This window comes from Marmota flaviventris, chromosome 6, assembly GCF_047511675.1.
Source record: "Marmota flaviventris isolate mMarFla1 chromosome 6, mMarFla1.hap1, whole genome shotgun sequence".
Taxonomy (NCBI): domain Eukaryota; kingdom Metazoa; phylum Chordata; class Mammalia; order Rodentia; family Sciuridae; genus Marmota; species Marmota flaviventris.
Genome location: NC_092503.1, coordinates 129,061,511 through 129,085,634, shown reverse-complemented (window position 1 = coordinate 129,085,634; position 24,124 = coordinate 129,061,511). Strand labels below are relative to the sequence as shown.

At 37.2% G+C, this 24,124-nt stretch overlaps 1 pseudogene; it reads left to right on the top strand.

Annotated features, from left to right (window-relative positions):
* The first annotated feature begins 19,009 nt into the window (after window positions 1-19,009).
* Window positions 19,010-23,238, top strand: LOC114080529 (transcription initiation factor TFIID subunit 2-like; annotated as a pseudogene).
* The last annotated feature ends 886 nt before the right edge of the window (window positions 23,239-24,124 follow it).

The window sequence follows — 24,124 nt, the reverse complement described above, 5'->3', positions numbered from 1 at the left end:
GGTAATCCCACAAATGGGAACAAGATGTGTAGAATCAAGGGCCTTGGTGTGCACACTGGGGAGTTTACCAAATGGTCAAAGTTGTTATGACTTTCCTGATTTCAGTTTCCTTTTTCTCAAACTAGAGCAACTGATGGAGAAACTTGTTCAGTTTAGGAAGAGAAGACAGGAGTTCCCTGAAGCAAAAAGAGCTTTAACAATGGCTGAGATGATCCCTCAGTTCCTCAGTTAATCCCTCAAAGAATCCTCTGGTCCCAATTTCTCCAGAAGTCAACTCTCAACAAACTCACCAGCCACCTTGTATCCTTAGCAACAAAGTGGGGGTTGCTTGAAGTGTCAGACCTGCCCAAGAATGCTGGAGTGGGGGCTGCTCTCAGGCCTCATCTGGATCACCAAACTTCTTGCCAAAACTCAGTACTTTTCCCAGATGCCAATACAATAATGAGGACACGGTTTTAGGAAAAAGGAAAACGAGGCCCAGATCCACCCACACTGGCCCACAAGGGACCCAGGCTCTCAGTAGGCCTGGTTTACCCCTCCACCTGTGGGGCAGATACCCGCCAGAGCCTAGCCTCTGGCACAGGACCACCCCTTCCGACCAGCAGACTACATCGGGCCCAGCAGTCCAGATCCACCCACACCAGCCTGTGCAGGTCCCAGGCACACAGCAGACCCAGTTCACCCCTCTTCTGGCAGGACAGACACCCACCAGAGCCTAGCCTCTGGCACAGAACTGCCCCTTCCTACATCAGACTTCCGAGGGAGGTCAAGCCTAACTGCCCAGCTCCACCCACTCCAACTGCACAGGACCCAGGTCCAGGATGCAGCAGCATTCATTGAGCGACACTAGCAGGGTCTGGAAGACCAACATCAAGGTGAGGTACAAACAAATCTACACAGGTACTACAAGAATATAGGGAAGAAACTGTAATATCTCATATCCACACTGCAAGAAAGGAAGACACATAGATAATATAAAAAAAAAAAAAACAAGGAGGAAAGTGCCCCCAAACAAACCAGGATGCTATAATAACAGAACCATAGACAGTGAAGTTGATGAAAGGTCAGAGAAGGAGTTTAGAAGGTTCATAATTTAAATGATCTGTGGATTAAAGAATGACCTAAATGAGCAAATACAGGCAAAAATTAATCACTCCAACAATGAGTTAAGAGAGTAAATACAAGTAGCAAAAGATTACTTTGAAAGAGATAGAGATTCTGAAAAACAAAACAGAAATCCTTGAAATGAAGGATACAATAAATCAAATAAAAACACAATAGAAAGCATAACCAATAGACTAGATCACTTGGAAGAAAGATTGTCAGATAATGAACACAAATTATAACAATTTGGAAAATAAAGCTGATCACACAGCGAAGATAGTTAGAAACCAGGAACAGAACATCCAAGAATTATGGGATGTCATCCAAAGACCAAATCTAGGAGTTATTGGGATAGAGGAAGGCACAGAGTTTCAGACCAAAAGAATGCAAAATCTCTTCAATGAGATAATATCAGAAAATTTCCCAAGCATGAAGAATGAATGTGAATACCAAATACAAGAGGCTTATAGGATACCAAATGTACAAAATTACAACAGATCTACACCAAGTCACATTATAATGAAAATGCCTAGCATACAGAATAAGGGTAGAATCTTAAAAGCTGCAAGAAAGAGGAATCAGATCACATATAGAGGTTAAAAAGTTGTTAGAGGTGAATGAGAACACAGATAATTCATATCTCAGCAGATTTTTCAACCCAGATCCTCAAAGCCAGGAGATCATGGAACAACATATACCAAGCATGAAAGAAAATGTATGCCAACCAAGAATATTATATCCAGCAAAACTAAGCTTTAGATTTGAGGATGAAATAAAAACCTTCCATGATAAGCAAAAGTTAAAAGAATTTACAACTAAAAAGCCTTCACTACAGAACATACTCAGCAAAATATTCCAAGAAGAAGAAACAAAAAACAATGATGAAAATCAGCAGAGGGAGGGATTACACTAAAGAAAAATCTAATCAAAGGAGAAAAAAACTCATGTTTAATACCCAAAATAAACAAAAATGGCTGGGAATACAAATAGACTTTCTTCTCAGCAGCACATATATCCTTCTCTAAAATAGACCATATACTATGCCACAAAGCAACTCTTAGCAAATATAACTCTGAATGTTAATGGCCTAAACTCACCAATCAAAAGATATAAACTAGCAGATTGGATTTTTTAAAAATACCAACAATATGCTGTCTCCAAGAGACTTGTCTCATAGAAAAAGACATCCACAGATGGAAGGTGAAGGGTTGGGAAAAATCAGACCACTCAAATGGGCTGTGGAAGCAAGCAGGGGTTTCCATCCTCATATCAAATAAAGAATACTTCAAACTAAAGTCAATCAAAAAGGAAAAAGAAGTACACTACATACTGCTCAAGAGAACCATACATCAACAAGACTTAACAATTATAAATATATATGCCCCCCCAAATGGAGTATCTATGTTCACCAAAAAAACTCTTCTCAAGTTCAAGAGACAAATAGACCTCAACACAATAACTTTGGGTGACTTTAACATACCTCTTTAATCACTAAAAAGATCTTTCAAACAAAAGATGAACAAAGAAACTATAGAACTCAATAATACAATCAATAACTTAGACTTAACTGACATATATAGAATATTTCATCCTTCAATGAGAGAATATACTTTAGTGTCAGCAGCATATGGATCCTTCTCTAAATAGACCATATACTATGCCACAAAGCAACTCTTAGCAAATACAAAAAAAAGAAGATAAACTAACCTGCATTCTATCAGATTATAATGGAATGAAATTAGAAATCAATAATAAAATAAGAAATAAAATCCACTCCAACACCTGGAGACTAAATAATATGCTACTGAATGAACAATGGGTTACAGAAGACATCAAGAGGAGGTTAAAAAGTTGATAGAGGTGAATGAGAACACAGATACAACATATCAGAGGAAAGTTCATTGCATGAAGTTCATTCCTTAAAAAAAAAGTCAACAAATAAATGACTTAACATTACATCTCAAAGTCCTAGAAAAAGAAGAACAAATCAACACCAAAAAACAGCAAAAGACAGGAAATAATTCAAATCAGAGATGAAATTGAAACAAAATAAACAATTGAAAAAATTGACAGAACAAAAAGTTGGTTGTTTGAAAAAATAAATAAAATTGACAGACCCTTAGCCATGCTAATAAAGAGAAGGAGAGAGAAAACTCAAATCACTAACATACATGATGAAAAAGGAAATATCACAACAGACATGACAGAAATACAAAAGATAATTAGAAATTATTTTGAAAACTTGTACTCCAATAAAATAGAAAATATTGAAGGCTTTGACAAATTTCTAGAGTCATATAATTTTCCCCAATTGAATCAGGATGATATATACAATTTAAACAGATTAATTTCAAGTGACAAAATAGAAGATGCCATCAAAAGTCTACCAACCAAGAAAAGCCCAGGACTGGATGAATACACAGCTGAGTTCTACAAGACCTTTAAAGAAGAACTAGTGCCAATACTCTTCAATTTATTTCAGGAAATAGAAAAAGAGGCAGCACTTCCAAACTCATTCTATGAGGCCAAGATCACTCTGATTCCAAAACCAGGCAAAGACACATCAAAGAAAAAAAAAACTTCAGACCAATATCTCTAATGAACATAGATGCAAAAATTCTCAATAAAATTCTGGCAAATTGAATACAAAAACATATCAAAAAGATCATGCACCATGATCAAGTGGGATTCATTCCAGGAACAAGGTTGGTTCAACATACAAAAATTAATAAATGTAATTCATCACATCAATAAACTTAAAGATAAGAATCGTATGATCATCTCAATAGATGCAGAAAAAGCATTTGACAAAATACAGCACCTATTTATATTCAAAACACTAAAAAAAACTAGGGATAACAGGAACATATCTCAACATCATAACAGCTATCTGTGCTAAGCCCCAAGCCAACATCATTCTAAATGTAGAAAATTTGAAGGCATTTCCTCTAAAGACTGGAACAAGACAGGGATGCCCTCTTTCACCACTTCTACTTAGCAATTAGACAAAAGAAAGTAAAGGGATACACATAGGAAAAGAAGAACTCAAATTGACACTATTTGCTGATGATATGATTCTATACCTAGAAGATCCTAAAAGTTCCACCAGAAAACGTCTAGAACTAGTAAATGAATTCATCAAAGTAGCAGGATATAAAATCAACACCCATAAATCAAAGGCATTTCTGTATATCAGTGACAAATCCTCAGAAAGGGAAATGAGGAAAACTACCCCATTTAAAATACCCTCAAAAAATAAAATAAAATACTTTGGAATCAACTTAACAAAAGAGGTGAAAGATCTTTATAATGAAAATTACAGAACTCCAAAGAAAGAAGTCAAAGAAGACTTTAGAAGATGGAAAGATCTACCTTGATCTTGGATAGGCAGAATTAATATTATAAAAATTGCCATACTTCCAAAAACAGGTTTAATAAAAATTCCAATGACACTCCTCATAGAAATAAAAAATGCAATCATGAAATTCATCTGAAAAAAATAAGAGACCCAGAATAGCAAAAGCAATCCTTAGAAGGAAGAGTGAAGCAGGTAGCATCACTCTACCAGACCTTAAACTATACTATGGAGCAAAAGTAACAAAAACAGCATGGTATTGGCACCAAAACAGACTGGTAGACCAATGGTACATAATAGAGGACACAGAAACTAACCCACAAAATTACAATTATCTTATATTATACAAAGGTGCCAAAAACATGCACTGGAGAAAAGATGCCTCTTCAACAAATGGTGCTGGGAAAATTGGAAATCCATATGCAACAAAATGAAATTAAACCCCTATCTCTCACCATGCACAAAACTCATCTTAAAATGGATCAAGAACTAAGTAATAAAACCAGAGACCCTGCATCTAATAGAAGAAAAAGTAGGCCCTAATCTCCATCATGTGGGATTAGGGCTCAACTTCCTTAATAACACTCCTGTGGCACAAGAATTAAAATCAAGAATCAATAAATGGGATGGAATCAAACCGAAAATTTTCTTTTTAGAAAAAGAAACAATCTGTGAAGTGAATAAAGAGCCTACATCTTAGAAGCAAATCTTTACCCCTCACATATCAGATAGAGCACTAATCTCTAGGGTATATAAAGAACTCAAAAAGCTAAGCACCAAAAAAAAAAAAAAAAAAAAAAAACCAATCAATAAATGGGCCAAGCACCTGAACAGACACTTCTCAGAAGATGATATACAATCAATCAACAAATACATGAAAAAATGTTCATCATCACTAGCAATTACAGAAATGCAAATCAAAACTACTCTAAGATTTCATCTCACTCCAGTCAGAATGGCAGATATTATGAAGATAAACAACAATAAGTGTTGGCAAGGATGTACATTCATACACTGCTGGTGTGACTGCAAATTGGTACAGCCATATGGATAGTAGTATGAAGATTTCTTGGAAAATTGGGGATGGAACCACCATTTGACCCAGCTATCCCTCTTCTCGGACTATACCCAAAGGACTTAAAAACAGCATAATAAAGGGACACAGCCACATCAATGTTTATAGCAGCACAATTCACAATAGCTAAACTGGGGAACCAATCTAGATGCCCTTCAATAGATGAATGAATAAAAATAATGTGGCATATACACACAATGGAATATTACTCAGCAATAAAAGAGAATAAAATCATGGCATTTGCAGGTAAATGGATGGAGTTAGAGAAGATGATGCTAAGTGAAGTTAGTCAATACCAAAAAACTAAGTGACCAGTCAGTGTCACTCCAGGTGAACTGGGCTGGCAGAAAATAATCACACAAAAACAGAGACAATACCTTTTTCTTTGGGTTCTGTGATGGCTCCTCTGGCCCAGCTTCCACAAAGCAGGCAAGGCAGGCAAGAAAGAGAGAGGAGCATGCCTTGAACCCTGGTTTTATTGGGGTAGGCTGTTCAAAAGAACATTCCATCCATATAAGGCAGAGGGGTAATGTTACAAGGGGCAGCCCACTCCCATTGGGTAAAGCCCACTCTCAAAGCTGTGCTCCTCTGCTGAACAGAGATGGGGATCCACCTGCTTCCTGGTAAGGGAAGTCAGTCTCCACATTTCCATCACTCAAAGCTAGGGGTGCTCAGCTCCTATGTGGCAGCCCCCGACATATTCCCCCTTTTTAATATATAAAGACAATTGTGGAATTATATCTTCCGGTCACTGGATTCTTGGTCCAAGGTCGTCATGACCTACTATTGAGACACAAAAGGAATTAGTTGTCAGATCACGCGAGGCAGATTTAAAAAGGAGGCAGATTTAAAAAGGCCAGGCGGAACTCAATCAGACCAACAGAGTGGACAGGAGAAGGGTCTAAGGAGAAACCACATGGAAGCTTGACTGGACTGGACTTTTATGGGGCTTTACAGCAGGAAGGGAAGGGCTGGGGACAGGAAAAGGTGTTTTAGGGTCTTTTGTCCCATTGGATTTGGTCAGGGGAGTTAGCTGAACTCCAGGATTGGCTAGAGGGGTCCTGCTGGTTGACAGGCATTAGTCAGGAGATCTTGCTGATTGACAGGCATTTCCCACTGGCACCTGATTGATGTTCCTTTCCTGTGTGGGCTGCTATTCTAAGTCGCTGCCACTGACCTAACATCAATAGAAAACATATCATTCCAATAACATACCATATAGAATGTTTTAACATATTTTTATCATCAAAGTCATTTAATTAGCTCAAAAAGATCCAGGTTATTAGTAGTACTTTACCAAACACTCATCAGAAGACTTTTAATCCTTTCCCAATTTTGTTGGGAACATTGTGTTTGGTCATAGTAACACAGATTTAATTGGCACAGCATTTAAGCCTTTCCTCAAACCATAGAGCAGAGAGCTTATTTTCATTATTCATTACAGTGGCTTTTAGAGCATTTAACTTAGTTTCAATCCTTCCATCAATCTGATTATGAAGGGCTCTGGAAGTAACTTAAGCCAAGTTATTAAGAAAATTCACATGTTCTAACTTTTTAAACATAGTCACAAAGACTATAATTGTAGAAACAATGAATAAATTTAAAGTAGTCACTTCAAGGATCATTAGATCAAGAGCTTGCTTAGGTCTGGTTAATTGGCATGTACCTGTTTTGAAGTCTGAACATTAACTTCAGCATGTTAGCTGGCAATAGGACAAAGAAATGTTGATGAAGGGTCAATGTCATTTTCCTCTGTTATAACTAGTGATACAATTAAGCAAGTTGCATTTTTTAATAGGTTACAGGATATTTATCATCCTTTCTCTTAATCCTCACATTTCAGAAGTCTTTTAGGTCTGTCAATAATGCAAAATCCTGGAGGCAGAAGTTAAGCATCAAACATCCTTTTGGGTGCCATTACACTAAGGGTTAAAGCTTCTAGGACTTATGGCATCCTCACATAATTATTTTTGTCAATTCTAGGAGACCAGTCTGTAAATAACTGGCCTGAATGGGAAAATTCTATTTTACCAACCTTTCTATTTTGATAATTGTCCAGATACATAAATATAGTCTTAATTTCTAAGGACCAACATGATTGGCTGGTTTAGGTTTCTCATATGCTGTCTTATTCTCAAAAGGTACTCTCAGACAGACAGCATGTATCATAGGATCAACATAGGTAGCTGATCATTATAGTCAGTATAATTAATCTAGTTATATGGATGGATTTCCCAGTCCACACTGCAAAGCACATTAAAAGTTGACCTGAGAAATGGGTCCATAGAAGTCTTCATAAGTTTTACTTACCTGCCAAGCTCGTGAAACTTACATGACTGTAAGCTCTGCAGCTGGGAGATTTACCTTTCTGTGTCAGGGTTTTCAGCCTTTCCACAATGACTGGTTTAAATTCTATCCTTTGAAATTTGACTTAACTTACTAAATCATGTTCAGCAGAAGTAAGACTCTCAGGATCACAATTAAGAAAAAATTTTTAAATATTTTGTAAGATCTAGTGTGTGCATATGGGGTTCTGTTTTCCCCCTTTTTTACTTATTAAAATTGAATGAATTCTAGCATAAGTCATAATATCATTAGTTTTAGTTATAGGCAATAGTACAGGTATTTAAATAATAAGAATGGATTTATTAGCTCTAGCTAGTCATAAAACTTGACAAAGATCATCTACTAGTTATGTTAAGTTCAACATTAATGAATTGGAAAAGGGCCATGTTAAATAGAAACTAAGCCTTTAAATACATGGCTTGATTTTGACTTTAACAAAGTTATCAAAACTGAAGAATATAATAAGCTATATATAAAAAATTGTACTTTGAAATTAGTTCTAGATTAATTTAAAGGATTATCTAGATTTGGAAAGCAGCAAGAGACAGAGTTCTTAATTTAGGAGCTGTGGCCTTTACTAGGGGCATGAGAAATATATATATATTTCATATATATATATATCTTTCCAGAATAGAAAATACACATGTTTAATAAGCATAGAAAAGATATCTTGTTTTTTATCATTAACAAAAAAATGAATTAAAAAATGAATAGTTCTTTATGAAAAACTGTCATTATTGTTGTCAAACTTAATGTTGACCTAAGTGTGGGAAAATGGTATCTCTGATATTAAGATAGTGATCTAATTTAGAATTTATGACATTGAGCTAGCAATGACATTTTGAGATACCTATGTCAAAACAATCTTTGTGTATAAAGAAACAGTTGTATGAATATCCTTAATAAATTTATTTAATATAGTAAAATTAGCTCTAATAATTATAATTTATGGCTTTACTAATTTAAAAAATATTGATGTATGTAGGGCATTGTCTCATATTATTAAAGTTGAGAAAAGGTCTATCATGTTACATTTCTTATTGAAATAAGCTATCAGCTATTGAGCTGATTTATTCATGGCTGTGTAATATTTTAGGGGTAACTATTTTTAGAGTCTTTTTTTTTTTCAGCGATAAACAGTTTATAGGGTCTTGAAGTAAGGCCCTGTTTTAATGTTTAGAGGCTTCCAAAATCTGTTTATAACTTAGAAGAGGAGTAAAATTTTTACCCAGGAAGCTTATTTTTCTTGGGGCTAGGATTAACATTTTTCTGTCTGTATTTTTTTTTCTATTTGATCTCTGTATAAATTATGGGATAACAGCTAAGACCATGCCAATTTCTGTAATTCTTTGATAGTGGGTGGCCCTCTATAAATTTAGGGTGCTATGTACTGTATTTTTGAGTCTCTCTATGAAAATAGTAGGATTTTTGTAAAGGCTTACTAAAATTATTTTCTAGGCATTCTGTTTATCTGGTGGATCCAATGTGTTCCTAGGAAATTTTCTGTGTCCCAGACAAACCATCAAGCCCATTCCCACTGTGTCATTGGGACATGGCCAAGATAAATCTCCCCAAATGTGTTTTTTGGGTAGTCTTTTACTTGAAAATTTAGCTAAGTGATAGCATAATATCTTTCTAAGAGAGTCAGATATTTGGCATAAATTTTGAAATATTACAATATATGTATTTGGACTTTAAAAAAAACTCTCTGAATTTGTTTTTGTCTATATCAAGTGTGAAAGGTCCCCTTTGATCTTACTTTCCAGTAGATAATTTTTAATGCCTTTTCTGATTAAAGTAATTGAGGCTAGATATAGAATTGAGATATCTTTTATTAAACATAGTAATTTCCCAATATATAGACTAGCTGATCCATTTTGATTTTACATGTAAAATGGACAAATTAAAGGAACTTGTAATTCCTTCCTGAGAGAAGGTCTAGAAATCCTTATATTTCAGAATATTATTTTTTAAATGTATTAGTATCTCTCAGTTGTCTTTTAAAAATGTGATTAAGGCTATTTCCCAGTGTAGGAAGTAGCATACAAGTCTTATCATATATTTCATGGAGAATAGGTCCAGTTAGAGAACCCTATATGATATAAATAAATTTTCAGTAAAATTTGCAACTTTCATTGCTTAAAATCAGCATATAACTTAAATTTGAAGAACACCAGCCCTAATAAAATGCTCTCTTAAATCCCATAAATATCTAACAAAAAGAAGTAATCTGTAAGAATTAGAAGTAATAATCATAATTACAGGTGTTTTGAATTAATCAATTTTAATTTTTAAGAAGTATCAATATTGGAACACTAGGTAGTATTTGAAGATATTTATTGTTTAATCAAGGATGTGAATTTATTCACTAAAAATTTAGTTCTTGTTCAAACAGGAAAATTACTAAGTATAAGCTTAATGTTTAATAAGATCTGTCATGTCAGAATATGGACAAAAATCTTAGCTAACCATCAGTATATTAGTATCAGGGAAATAGCCTGAAATGTCCTAGAATTGATTAGTCCATATAGTCCATCCAGTCATATATAATCTGTTTTCAAACTATCTCAACTTTCTATATCTCTGTCTAGACAATTATACAAAAATTTCCCTATTCAGGAAAATCCTTTTATCATTAAAATCTTAGAATATATAAAGACCTTTTCTTTCTTTCTCTTATGACTCTCTCTAATGTATGCTTTCTCTATGTAGAAGCATCCTTTTCTCTTTCTAGAATTCTTCCTTGGTTATATTTGGAATAATTCCTGTAAATCTTACAATCTAAGTAATTGTTATTTTTTAGTAAGAAGTTTTCTGGACATCTTTTCTTTTCTTCGTAGAATTATATCTGTCTATCATTTACAAAAGCCTGAATAATGATTAGGAATTAGAGATCATTTGATGGTTACATCTTAAACTTTATAATGTAGTATCTTTTGAAGTATTTTACAGCAAATTACATTTATCTCAAATATTTTTTACTATAAAAAGCAGAGCATCAGATATATATATATGAAAAGGATAAATTACATTTCCTGTTGAGGGAAAATGATTAGAAGTAAATAGACACATGTTAATTATCTTATTAATTAAAGAGTATAGATTATTTAAATAACTGGGAAAATATTCAGTCATAATAAAGGTATAGCTTATAATTATGTAAATCTTATGAAACTACATGGTTCTTAAAATATTTGGATCCATTTTAACTTATTTTCAACTAGGAGTGCACGTTTATGTGACATCACATGATGTAGTTGAAATAAGATCCTTTGTATATTTTATTTATTTCTTATAATTACATAGTTAGAAATGAAAGGAATAAGGATTTTTTTGGCCATCATGAAAACACCGTGTAAAAATTTTTGGTGCCAGCTTGTTTTCACAATGGTCAAATCCATCCAAATATAGTTCCTAAAAAGAAGGTTAAATTATGGACAAGATTATGCAAAATATCTCTTATTCTTGTGACATTATTTTTGCAATTTTTTTCTTAATGATATAGCTATAGAGAAAAAATCAGGTTCCTTAATGGAAGAGTTTGCCAAATCAAATTTTACCTCAAAAAGAAATATCTTTCATTAGTGGGAATGTATTAAAATCACGAAAGAATTTTTTAACAGCTGGGCACAGATCTTGTAATTCTGGTCCTCAGCCTGTGTGAGAAAGAAGTATGGGGCTAGGAGGCAGAGCCAGAAGTCCTGCTTGAGTGATACTGGGAAGGACCAAAGGAAAGCTAGGAAAACACAGGAGGTGGGGCTTTTCCACCACATTATCCAGCAACCATATGGCTGAAGAGTTTCTCTGTTCAAAAACATGGACCCAAATGTTAAACCAGGTTACAAAGAAAAGACCACTGACTCCAAATGAAATCAAATTAAAGCAAGCTTGTAATTCCAACCGGCCAGGGCTGTCTCTCTGGAACCTGGTGGGAACAGAAGACAGCACCCCAGCCCTCTAGGAGCATAGCTTTATAGCACAAAATGTTACCAAAAAAAAAGGGGGTGTCTTGAGAACTTACAGATAACAGGATTTTGACAAGCATAACACAAAGGCTGGTTAATGGTCTTAATGGTTCAGCACTGAGGGAGTAAATTTAGATCCCAACACCAGAATTTATGAGGCGCCATTAAAGCTTCAGAGAAAGTCTTTATCTGGCCAGGGAAAGCCAGAATTTATTAGGCACCACTAAAGTTTCAGAGAGGGTTGCAATCTGGTCAGGGAAAGCCAGGCATGGGTGAGTTCAAGGCAAGGGCAGGCATTCCAAGCAAGTTTAGAAATCACAGTAATTTATAGTAAAGCTGAAATTAACTTTTCATGCCTTTGTGGCAAGATGGCTCCCAATCTTAAGAGGGAATTAGGCTGGGTTTATCACCAAAGTGTAACTGAAAGTTTTGCCTGAGGTACTGTGCATTTCACATGTTCAATTTCTAGCAATTCTGGTTGAACCCTTGCCCAGTGACATGTGTTTGTGGCTTTTGGCCATCTAGACTGTGTTTTTGTGAGGGGTTGTAACAGCATGGAGCCAGGAGGCATGGCTGTTGCCACCAGCCACAGCCAGGGCCTCAGCCAGGGCCTCAGCCACCGCTGTGTGGGACTTTGGCATTTTGGTCCCATTGGGGGAGAAGGTGGCAAGCGTTACCTTGGCTCCCAGGTGAAAAATCCTTAGTGCTAGGCTGTTTGGCGTTAGGCCATTTCCTCCACCTGTGTCCATCCTGCTGGGGTGGGGCTTGCATCGAACAACTTGTGTGGTGTCTTGGCGCTTGTGCTTTCGTGCTCTTTCGTGCTCTTTCATCATGGTGATGAAAAAGGAGGGGCATTTCACTAGTCCCCCGGGTCGCAGAGGTTGAGAGAGTGGCCCTGTGCTCCCCTGGCCAAGGGCCAGCCGGCCAGAGGTGGAAGTGGAAAGTTGGGCTCAGCCAGCTCCGTCTGCTGCCACTAGGGGCAGGTGTTCCTGGAGATGTCCTGTCAGAACCCCGGATCCAAAGGCGGGCCAGCAGCCCCACTTGCGACACTGCAGGACTCTATTCAGCGCTTTGTTGCTTCCCGGCGGTGGAGGCTCAGGCAGTTGTAGCTGTGCTTCCCTCCCTGTGGGTAGGAGCGATAGCCAGCTTGGTCCGTGTCTCTGCCAGTTGCAACCAGCACTTTTGGAATGGTGGCATGGAGCAGTCATGCTCCTTTCCCCCTCGCAGTGTATGCGTTCTCGTGGGTGCTTTAAAAGGTCTACACCAGTTACGGTGGGACTGCGTTCAGATGGCCACGACAGCATCCTGTCCCTCCACACTCTGCGAGCCACAGCTGCATTGCGCTTAGCGTGGGCATTCCGCCATTTGCTCTTGCTACTGCAGATCTCTGTTCCCTTCTCCAGCAGCTCCCTTCTGAAATTTGGAGGCAGAAGGAAGGGAGGGAGGGAGGAGAAAGGAAGGAGAGAGGAAGGAGGGAGGGAGGGAGGAAGGAAGGAAGGAAGGAGGAAGGAAGGAAGGAGGGAGGAAGGAAGGAAGGAGGAAGGAAGGAGGGAAGAATGAAGGAGGGAGGAAGAAAGAGAGAGAGAGGAAAAAAGAGAGAAAGAAAACAAGAGAAAAGTCCTCAAGCCCCCAAATGGGCTTCAGAGGCAGATGCTGGCATTGGCAGGTTTTAGGGCAGCCTGCATTTTGACAAATTAGGTTTTTTTAAAGGGAAGAATATTGCTAGCGGTGGGTCTAGTTATAGACCTCCATAGAGAACAGTGGCTAAAGATTTGCACTGATCCCAAAACAGCAGCTGAATTAAAGCTACTCCTGATCCCTGGCAGGACAAGAATGTAATGAAGAAGCTCAATATAAATTATTTGAGCACCATTAAAAACAGAAGAAAAATAATTTGCCTTTCTAGAAGTAGAAAATATCCCGTATCAAGTTCCACCATAAAAAACCTTTTCTTTTTCTCTCTCACGCTCCAAGTGCAGATTCCTAACATATAAACCCCCAAAATCTTTACCTAATATTTCAAAATACAAATATTCCACACAAAGAATTCATAAAAATCCATAAAAGCGCTTTTCCCAGGGGCAAGGACTAAATTTAGTGACATATTTTATCAATCACATTAATAACCTCAGTGGAACCTCCAATTTTCTAATTTTTTTTTTATTCTCTACCTCTAATTAGGGTCTCTAAAGTTGCAAAAAATGATTTTTTTCTCTTTCTAAAGATGAAAAATTCCAGATGTTGTAAGTTTAACTTCACAAATTTTTCTTCTAATTCACTTACATTCTACAAATTATTCCACAATACTCTGAAATCCTAAGTGCCCTTAGCTTCTGGAGAGAAATTTTAAGCCCACTAAATTTCTAAAATTCCACACTGGAGTCCCTGTTTGGCCACCATTTGTCATGACACAGGACTAAATCAGTGAGAGTCACTCTAGGTGAACTGGGCTGGCACAAAGTAATCACACAAAGACAGAGACAATACCTTTTTCTTTGGGTTCTGTGATGGCTCCTCTGACCCAGCTTCCACAAAGCAGGCAAGGCAGGCAAGAAAGAGAGAGGGGCGTGCCTTGAACCCTGGTTTTATTGGGGGAGGTTGTTCAAAAGAACATTTCATCCATATAAGGCAGAGGGATAATGTTACAAGGGGCAGCCCACTCCCATTGGGTAAAGCCCACTCTCAAAGCTGTGCTCCTCTGCTGAGTAGAGATGGGGTGCTTTCTGGTGAAGAAAGCCAGTCTCCACATTTCCATCACTCAAAGCTAGTGGGCACTCAGCTACTATGTGGCAGCTCCTGACGGAAGGATAGTACTTTTTCTGCTTCTCTCTTTTGTTCCACAATTCATTGATAAGTAGACATTTTCTCTGGGAATTTTCTCCAAACACTAACGGAAATGAATAGGACAAAGTTTAACCTGATTTTCTTTTTATGAGGGATTCTTATCTCAGTGGAAATGATAATTCCCAGACTTCAGCACTAGGTTATCAAATAACCTAAGATTTAGATGAGCATCAGCTGCTCTACAGACAGCAAACTTATCATTTATACTAAATAACCTCACCAAGTCCAAATTATGTTGTTATATTATGTGAGTGTACAAAAAAATCCCACTAATATGTACAATTATAATCGCCAACAAAAAAATGGAAAAAAATAACCTCACCAAGGATAATTAGACACTTCCAGAAAATGGGAAGGATACTGTGGAGCTCTATTCCTTAGGGGTATGAGTTTTAAATATTCTTAAAAGTGATGTTAAGGGGAAATTTTTAGAAATTTTTATAATTTCTTTTACAAAAAGGTAACAGTAGATTAAAGAATTTTAAAAGTGGGCAAAATAATCAGTGAACATTGATTTATTACAGATTCTGGGAAAGTAATTTCTTCAACTAACAATGAGCAGCTGGATTTCATCTACCCAGGGACCACTCCAGCACTAATCAATTTCCACAAAGCTTCCTCCTGTACCTAGTTTATTCATATTCTAAGTGAGAGAACATGTCATCTGTACTCCCACCATCAAATTTACATTATCTGGTTCTTGAGGAATAGAGGGAAATGGCAATTAAAGAGAAACATCTGTGGTCTTAGCAACATCCCAAAACTACTCTGCACTCACAATGGTAAATTATGGGCCTGCTAGGATCCAGATCTTTTTGTGTAAAAAATTATTTTTCTTCTTTCTTTTTTATTTTCATCCATTTTTCTGCAAGTGACATAATTTCATTTTTCTTAATAGTTGAATAAAACTCTATTGTATTTATATACCATATTTTCTTTACCCAGTTATCTGTTGATGGACACCTAGTCTGGTTCCACACTTTGGTATTATGAAATATTCTGCTATATTTGTGCATTATTATGCACATATTGCTATAACTTTCATTCTCTAGGATAAATACCAAGGAGTGACATAACTAGATCATACGGTGGTTCCAATTCTAAGTCTCTTGAGGTTGTACTTATTTACAATGCCACCAACAGCATAAAAGTATTTTATTTTCTTCACATCCTCTCCAGCATTTATTACTGTTTGTATTCTGATGGCTGCCAGTCCGTTCAGTCACCTGATTCTTGGCAAAACTACCAAGAACATACATTGGAGAAAAGACAGCTTCTTGAACAAATTATGCTGGAAAAACTGGTTATCCATGTGTAGAAAAAAGAATGAGCCAGGCAAGGTTGTGCATGCCTGTAATCTCATGGCTCAGGAGCCCGAGGCAGGAGGATTATGAGTTCAAAGCCAGCCTCCACAAAAGCAAGTCACTAAACAACTCAGTGAGACCCTGTCTCTAAATAAAATACAAAATAGGGCTGGGGATGTGGCTAAGTGGTCAATGGCCCCTGAATTCAATCCCTGATACCAAAAAGAAGAAGAAGGAGGAGGAGGAGACTAGACTCCTGTCTCTCATCCTATACAAAAAGGTAACTCAAAATGGATCAAGGAGGAGGAGGAGACTAGACTCCTGTCTCTCATCCTATACAAAAAGGTAACTCAAAATGGATCAAAGACTTAGGTACAAGAAAAGAAAGAAAGAAAATTAAAAATAAAATAAAAACAGAAAAAGAAGGGGAAACGTGAAACACTATGACAGATAAGCACAAGTGACAATTCCTGAACAAGAACCAGATCTTAACACAGGGAAATGTTGGAACATCCACCTGGTCACCATTTTTCCTAACATCCCCGCTGGCTGCCTGAGCCCACACTGAATATTTATTAAATCACAAATTGCTCTACTAATAGTTCGTTTACCTTTAGAAAGAATCAGAGAGAAGAATAGGAGAGTCAGTAGAATTAATTGGTCATAACTTTCCTAGCCTTGTATTTGTATTTATGACCAGGGTAGTTCCACATAATGTACGACCACAAGAATGGGAACCTAAATGGAATAAGTTATACTCTGGGTATGTATATCCTGTCAAAATACATTCTACTGTCATGCATAACTAAAAGTATTTAAAAAGAGAAAGAATCAGAGGGTATTCAGCAAAAGCAAGGATTTGGGCAGCTTTCCTGGGATCTAACTGTCAGGGACTAGAAGGAAATTCTCCTTCAAAGAATAGCCTGACACTTACAAGAAACAGCCCCCTGGGAGTCATCCTGCCTGGGAGACACCCTGCAGCCATCTATCTCCCTGAGACATCCTGCGGCCACCTATCTTCCTGAAACCTATCTTCCTGAAACATCCTGCGGTTATCTCACCTTGTGCAGACATCCAGCAACTGCCGATAAGAGAGCTTCCCCATCCCCAGCATATAAATACCCCTGTGTGAACAATAAAAGTTTGCAGCTTGATCAGAACTTTTGTCTTGCTGTCACCTTTCATGTCTCTTGTCCCTTCATTCCTCCCCATCTAGGTTCGCTGCCCACGTTGATGTGTCCTGCCGGACGGGACATCTAACACCATAGATGGGGAGTATAAGAAACTCAGTGTGTATCCCACCAGGGGCAAAGTGGCATTAATATACCACTGCTGTTGAAATTCCCTACAATTCATTTGTTATGCTCCTTGACTTTCTTCTCTGTACCTCCAGGAAAAAGTAATCCTCTAGAAGAGGGTACACTGGACCTGATATCCAATTCCTTCAAACAAAGATAATTTTGGAGCATTGGCTAATATTCTGTATTGTGAAAGATTCACTCCTGACACGTGATTTAAATGGATGTGGAGGTTGTGACCGGTGGATTCAATAAATAGGCTGTCAACATTTTTGTAAAATTGGAGGTTTTTCTAGCCAAGTGTTCTGGCACACACATCTCATCAACTTTAGTGGCTGAGGTAGGAAGATCACAAGTTCAAGGCCTGCCTCAGCATCTTAGCAAGACCTTGTTTCAAAATAAAAAAAGGGCTGGGGATTTGGCTCAGTAGTTAAGCAATCCTGGTACTTAATAACCCTAGTTAATATTTAATATTCCTGGTTATTGAAACTTGGGTTTAATCCCTGTTCCCCCCACCCCTGAAAAAAAATTGGAGGCTTTCTTAAAAGCTTCCCTATTCTTTTGGGTAAATATGTACAACTTAGATTTTTGACATTTAAATAAATGGACAATGTAAAGAATAGGTAGTCATTGGAAATGGAACATAAGCCAACAAATCAGTAAATGATTTCCTATGAATTAGATTTACTCAAAGAAAGATAAATTCCAGAATATTTACCAATTGTAGTTAAAATCTCTAATGAAGAATGAGTTCTCCATATGGATATAAATCTGATATTTTCTATAGTATTTTTAAAAATCTTTCCCTGAAAAAAAAATCCTACTTTAGACATTTGGCCTGCATAGGTTTATGACTAATCTTAACATTCAAAAGTTAAATCATCATTCCCATATTACCTACTTTTCCCCCAAATTTCCCATTTTCAATAACCACTACTTTCATTTGCCTCACCACTCAAGATGGAAGCAAGACTTACATTGATGCTTCCCTGTCACCAATTGTTCAGGTTTACCTGAGTCATTGGAAACTACCAATGTCAAAATGGGAAAATTTTCAGCAAGCCAGGACAAGATTTTACCCTACTTGTCCCCACAGTATTTATCAAAATCACCATCAGATTTCCATGATTTTATCTCCAAAATGCATCTTGGACCCATCCATCTGTCTCTGTTCCTATTGACAAACTTCTAGTCCAAGATACAACCATCATCTTGGTGACTGCTGGAATCTGCTCACATCTATATCTTACCACCTAGTTTCTCTGGGTTAACCAGAATGGTTTTTTAAAAATATTACACAGAACAATTTTATTATCCAATACATAAGTAAGTACTGGATTTTATACTTCTTTGTATTGATCCTTAATTGTTTTATGCCTGTTCTCTTATATTTCCCTGTCCCATATTTTGTGGCAAGATAAGATTTTTAAGTACTGCTTTGACAATTTTGTTTGCTTGTTTGTGTTAGCTTCCAGATCCTGACACTGAAAACATAATTTTATAAATAACATAAAACATTATTTGTTTTATTTATGAAAACATAAATTAAAAGGAACATTTCTTATGAATGTGTGTGTGTGTATATATATATATAATGTGTGTGTGTGTGTGTGTGTGTGTGTATATATATATATATATATATATATATATATTTTTTTTTTTTTACATAAGTCTGGTGCAGTGATGCACACCTGTAATCCCATGTCATTTATTCGTACTCTGAATTATATATATGAAAATTAGAATTTACAGTAGATGCTGCTATAGTGGCCATTTCCAATGGAGATTTAGGAGAGACAGTATATACCCATGATATAATCCCTACAGCAGCATCAAACATCTCCTTGCCCATTGGACCTTTTGAAATACTCATAGATCCCTATATACATAAGGTTACTCCTTTTTGTTTACCCCAATTTCTTCCATTGCTTAAATATACCATGTCAATCCTTCATGAACTCTTTGAATTTTATGAAAAAAATATTACATGTGTATATTCATAGTCCTGTTTTAAAACTGTATTCATTTACAAGGCTTATGTTGAAGTGGCTACTTATGCTTCCATGAGTGTTATTAGCACAAATCTTCTATACAGTGCCATGATTATAGATGACACACTTTTGACTAGAAGGTGTTTAGCCAGTCTTTGGCCCAGCAGTTTTTTGAATGTTTCATATCCAGAATGTCTTAATCTGAGGAATGGAGCTGAAGGGAATTTCAAGCTATATTTATGAACATTGGATGAAAAAAGAAAACTTTTGTTATTAATGCGTACTACCATTGGGTTAAAGAGGAGCTAGATAAAATAGTGGCATAGGTACTGAAAACTGGGGGAGTTTTACTACATCCACTGGTGGAGGAAAAGAGAAGGATAATCCAGCATCCTGCCTACACTTTTTAATAAAGTGTCCACATACACTCTCCAGGGAATACTACTAATAATAGTATGTTTCAGTGTAAAGCCCACCTTGTGATGAGATTGATTGAAAATAGAATCAGCATGGAATTTATGCTACAAGTTTTTAATAAATTTCTAAGCATGGAAGAAAGAAAGTAACTTCATCTCAGAATTTCCAGTCACACATGTGGAGTCAAATGTTCATTTCCACATCAGGGTTTTTGAAAACCATTACAAATGTCTCTGCCAAAGATATCTAGCCTTTAATAAAACAGTGGGTAGACCAAAGTAGAATGGGAAAATTTTATGGAACTTTTATATTTAATAAAAAGTGAAATGTCTTAGAGTTGGAAATAAAATAAGATTATACATCTAGAACTCAGAAAAATATGGTACCACTTAAAGTGATAGTACAAGAATTAGATGGATGTTTCAATCATACATTGCAAATTGAAGAAAACAACCTTAAACATGATATACTCAGCCATTCCAAAAGCAGATGGAATAATAAGAAAAAAAAATCCCAATGATGAATGGAGAAGAAGTTGACATAGATCTTTCTGCAATGAATGCTGATTCCCCTTTGTTGTGGATAAGGATAGACCCAGATATGTCATATTGAAAAAGGAAGAATTTGAGCAAGATGATGATGTGTAGAAATATCAACTCCACTATGAGGGGGATGTTGTTGCACAGTAGGAATTCATCTTGACTTTGGAAAAATTCCCTACTCCAGCATCTCACTTTTCCTATTCCAGCATCTTATTTTCACTGACACATTAGAATAATGGCAGTGTTTCTACTGAGTAAGAATGTCAGCTTGCTCCTGCCTTGCAAAGACTGAAAATTGAACAGTGAGCACATGGACAGAACCAAGGACCATAAAATCACTCTTTACTAGAATGTTTTGTTGTAAAAATTATCCAGATATTGTAAAAACAACCAACTTCATGATATTTTAATTTTATTTTCTACAAAAGACTGTGCCAGTGGCAATGGCTTTATTAAGAGATGTTCATAACCTCTGTCCCAGAGAAGTTTTAACATTTATTTTAGATTTAACCAAGTAGAATGACAACAGGAAAATAATTTTTAATTTAACTACTATTGTGCACAAATAATTGATGCCCTGGCCAACTCTGTTACATCTACAATCAAAGTGAATAATGAAGTTAGAATGCTGGATAACTTAAATCCTGATATGCGACTGATTCTTGAAGAAATCATCAGGTTTTTATATACAAAAAATCTTCTTCCAAGTTATAGACACACTATCACTGCCAGTTGCTTGAGAGTCACACAGGTACTTCAAAAGAATGGACATGTACCAAGTGATCCAGCTCTTTTGAAATCTTATACTGAACACAGTCACTTTGTGGACATCAGGATAGCAGCTTAGGAAGATGTTGTTGATTTTACTAAAGTGGACAGCAGTTATGAAGAACTGTAGTGGCTCTTTAATATGATTCAGAATGACCCTGAACCCTATGTGAGGCATAAGATTCTAAACATTGTTAAGGCACTATTCCAAAATCTCAACTAAAATTCTGGGTCTTTTTGAAGCAAAGACAAAGGATTTATAATGGCAAGGACCAAGTGAGCAGAAAGCAGACAATTTTGCAGCCCAAGCTGCTGAATGCAGATAAGGGTCACTTAAAAACAGAAAAACCAAAAAGTAGGGGGCTGAGAGAGGCAAATACAATCATAAGACACATTTCTTACAGTGACACCACGTTCTCAAGAATTGGCACTTCCTGTACCTAACTCAGGAAGTAAGCTAGCACCAGCTCCACAGTTTAAAGATATTATGGTCAGAGTGCAAGTGGGTAAGGATGGAGATGTGAACTTCTATGTGAGTGGGCTCATGCAGAATGAGTTCTGCACAGGTTGAGAGGTCTGAACTGCTGAGAGCCATAGCCAAGTAGGAATGACGCATGGCATTTTTGGTTGAAAGGTGATGCCAGCAAGCCATTGAGATGATAATGATTATGTTAAGGTCTGCATTCAATTGGATATTAGACCTCTGCTGTCCGCCTTGGCCTGCTACTTTGGAGCACTCGCGGGACTCCCAGAGAGTTCCCATTGGTTGGGGAAGTGCGGTAGGAGGGATTTCCGGGGGAGGGAGTTCCGGAGGAGGGAGTTTCGGTTGGAGAAGTGTGTCCCGGGAGGAGCCGCGTGGCGTGGCGTTTGGCATTTTTCCCGGGAGCATGTGTGGAGTGTGCTGGTGGAGTTCAGAAATAAAGTTTGTTCCTGCTTCAGTGGCTCATGATTTGTGCCCAGCCAGACTGCGGCACTGAACAGAGTGGGATCAACCTGATTTAACTTTCAAATCAGCCCATAATAATATGTTGACTAAGAATCCACCATTTACAAAAAAACATGGAGTCTGCCTTATGCAATGAAGCCTTGGTAGATCAACTTTGGAAACTTATGAATTCTGGAACTTCATATGACTGGAGGTTGTAGTGTGGCGCTGTGGACTTGTTTTGCACATTTTGGGCCTCAGTAGACCTTCCTGTTTACCATACCAGAATTTGGGTTGGTTCTTTATATTTATTTATTTTTTTTTTTTTAGTTATAGGTGGACACAAATCTTTATTTTATTTTATATGTGGTGCTGAGGATCGAACCCAGTGATTCATGCATGCTAGGTGAGTGCTCTACCTCTGAGCCACAACCCCAGCCCCAAATGGTAAGATTTTTTTTTTTTTGGTGGTGGTGCTGGGGATTGAACCAGGGCCTTGTACATGGGAGGCAAGCACTCTACCAACTGAGCTATATCCCCAGCCCTTGGGTTGGTTCTTAATCTGAAGGGAAAAAAAAACTGTCTTGAATCCTACTATAATGCCAGAGGCAATAACAGGTGACAAAAAGCTGTGAGTTAATCCAAGCAGTCATGCACAGCTAGTTGTATTTCAAAACCCAGAAGATGATCATTTTGCCAAGGGAGCATCTTATAATGTTTCAGCTCATCAGCAGGGAATGAAGAAAAAGGCTGATACACCACTGAGGTTCCCACTAGAGCCTGGTAAAATACTGGAGATGAATGAGAATAACAGTAAGGTCAAACTCAAAATCAGATTTTCAAATTCTCAAGATGAGGAGGAGATTGACATGGTACTGTTCATGATAGTGAGGCCTTCATTTTCCATTATCTGAATATGCTTGAAAGACCATTAACTCCAGGACTCTCCAAATAGTGACCAGCTAGCTCTCTATCTACTCTAATGCCCCAGCATTCATCAGGTTGTGACAGCACAGTCACCATAAAACCCTAGTGGAGTATGGAACTTACACATAAGGGAACAGGTAATGAACAATCAATTGCCTTTGGGGATAAGTATGTATCCAGTGGCAAGAGCTCCACTTTCAGCATTTACTAAGGAATCTACATCCTCCAAACACAGTGAAGAACATCACCACGAGATAAGAAAAAGAAGAAGCACAAAAGACAAGCATAAGCACCACAGCAAAGAAAAGGACAAGGATCCTTTCACTTACTCAAGCACTGCTAGTGGCAGTTCTGCTCATTTTCCTCTTTCAAACTGAAAAAGAGACAAAGATCCCTTTCCTTCTGTGTCCAGAAGAAGACATACAACTAAAACTCTGCCCTCTGTGGATAATGATAAAAGGTAGGAAAAGATTTCTTCTTACATAAATTTAGAATCCATTTAAGTTCTAGATATTTGATGTATAATGCTTATACAATTGAGATTTAATTAGGAAGATATGTTTTATAATTGTGGATAAACTATTTCATTGCCTGTTTCCTACTTAAAACATACATACACAGAGAGAAAACTTCTTTTTACAAAAGACCTCATAGCCATTAGGCAGTCCCTATTCACATCGTGATCTCCATATGTGTGATAGTAGGAGCAAATGTGACTCCATTTTGTTTTATGACTTCATCCTGTAAAACAACCATGCCAAATAGAAGAGTCATGACTGGGGCAAGATGTTCTTTTCCTTTTGCTATAGAAATCTTTAAGAACACAAAACTACCTAATGGGGTAACTAGGGTAACGGGGCTCTGTTTCTGTAACTGGGGTGACTGGGCTAACTGTGATTGGTTAGGCTTCCCTCCGCTTGACTGCACTGTCCCACTTCTGTAACCTGGCTTGCTTGCATTGGCTAGACCCCCTGAACATCCCTTTTGCAGTTTTCAGACTTATAAGGAGTGCCCTTGCAATTGTTCAGGGCTGATCAGGGGAACAGCTTTATGTTCTGGTCAGCCGCCACCGGTGTGCTTCAATAAAGGCTTGATTCGATTATACATGAGTGGTCTGGAAGTCAGTTTATGAAACCCTGGGACGAAGCTTTAACTATAACAGTGTACTGCCAAAATCAATTTTTGAAGCCTTTGATGGATGTTATAGGATAGAGTTGAAGTTTAAATAGAAGCAACTGCCAAATGTGTGGTGTGACCACTATT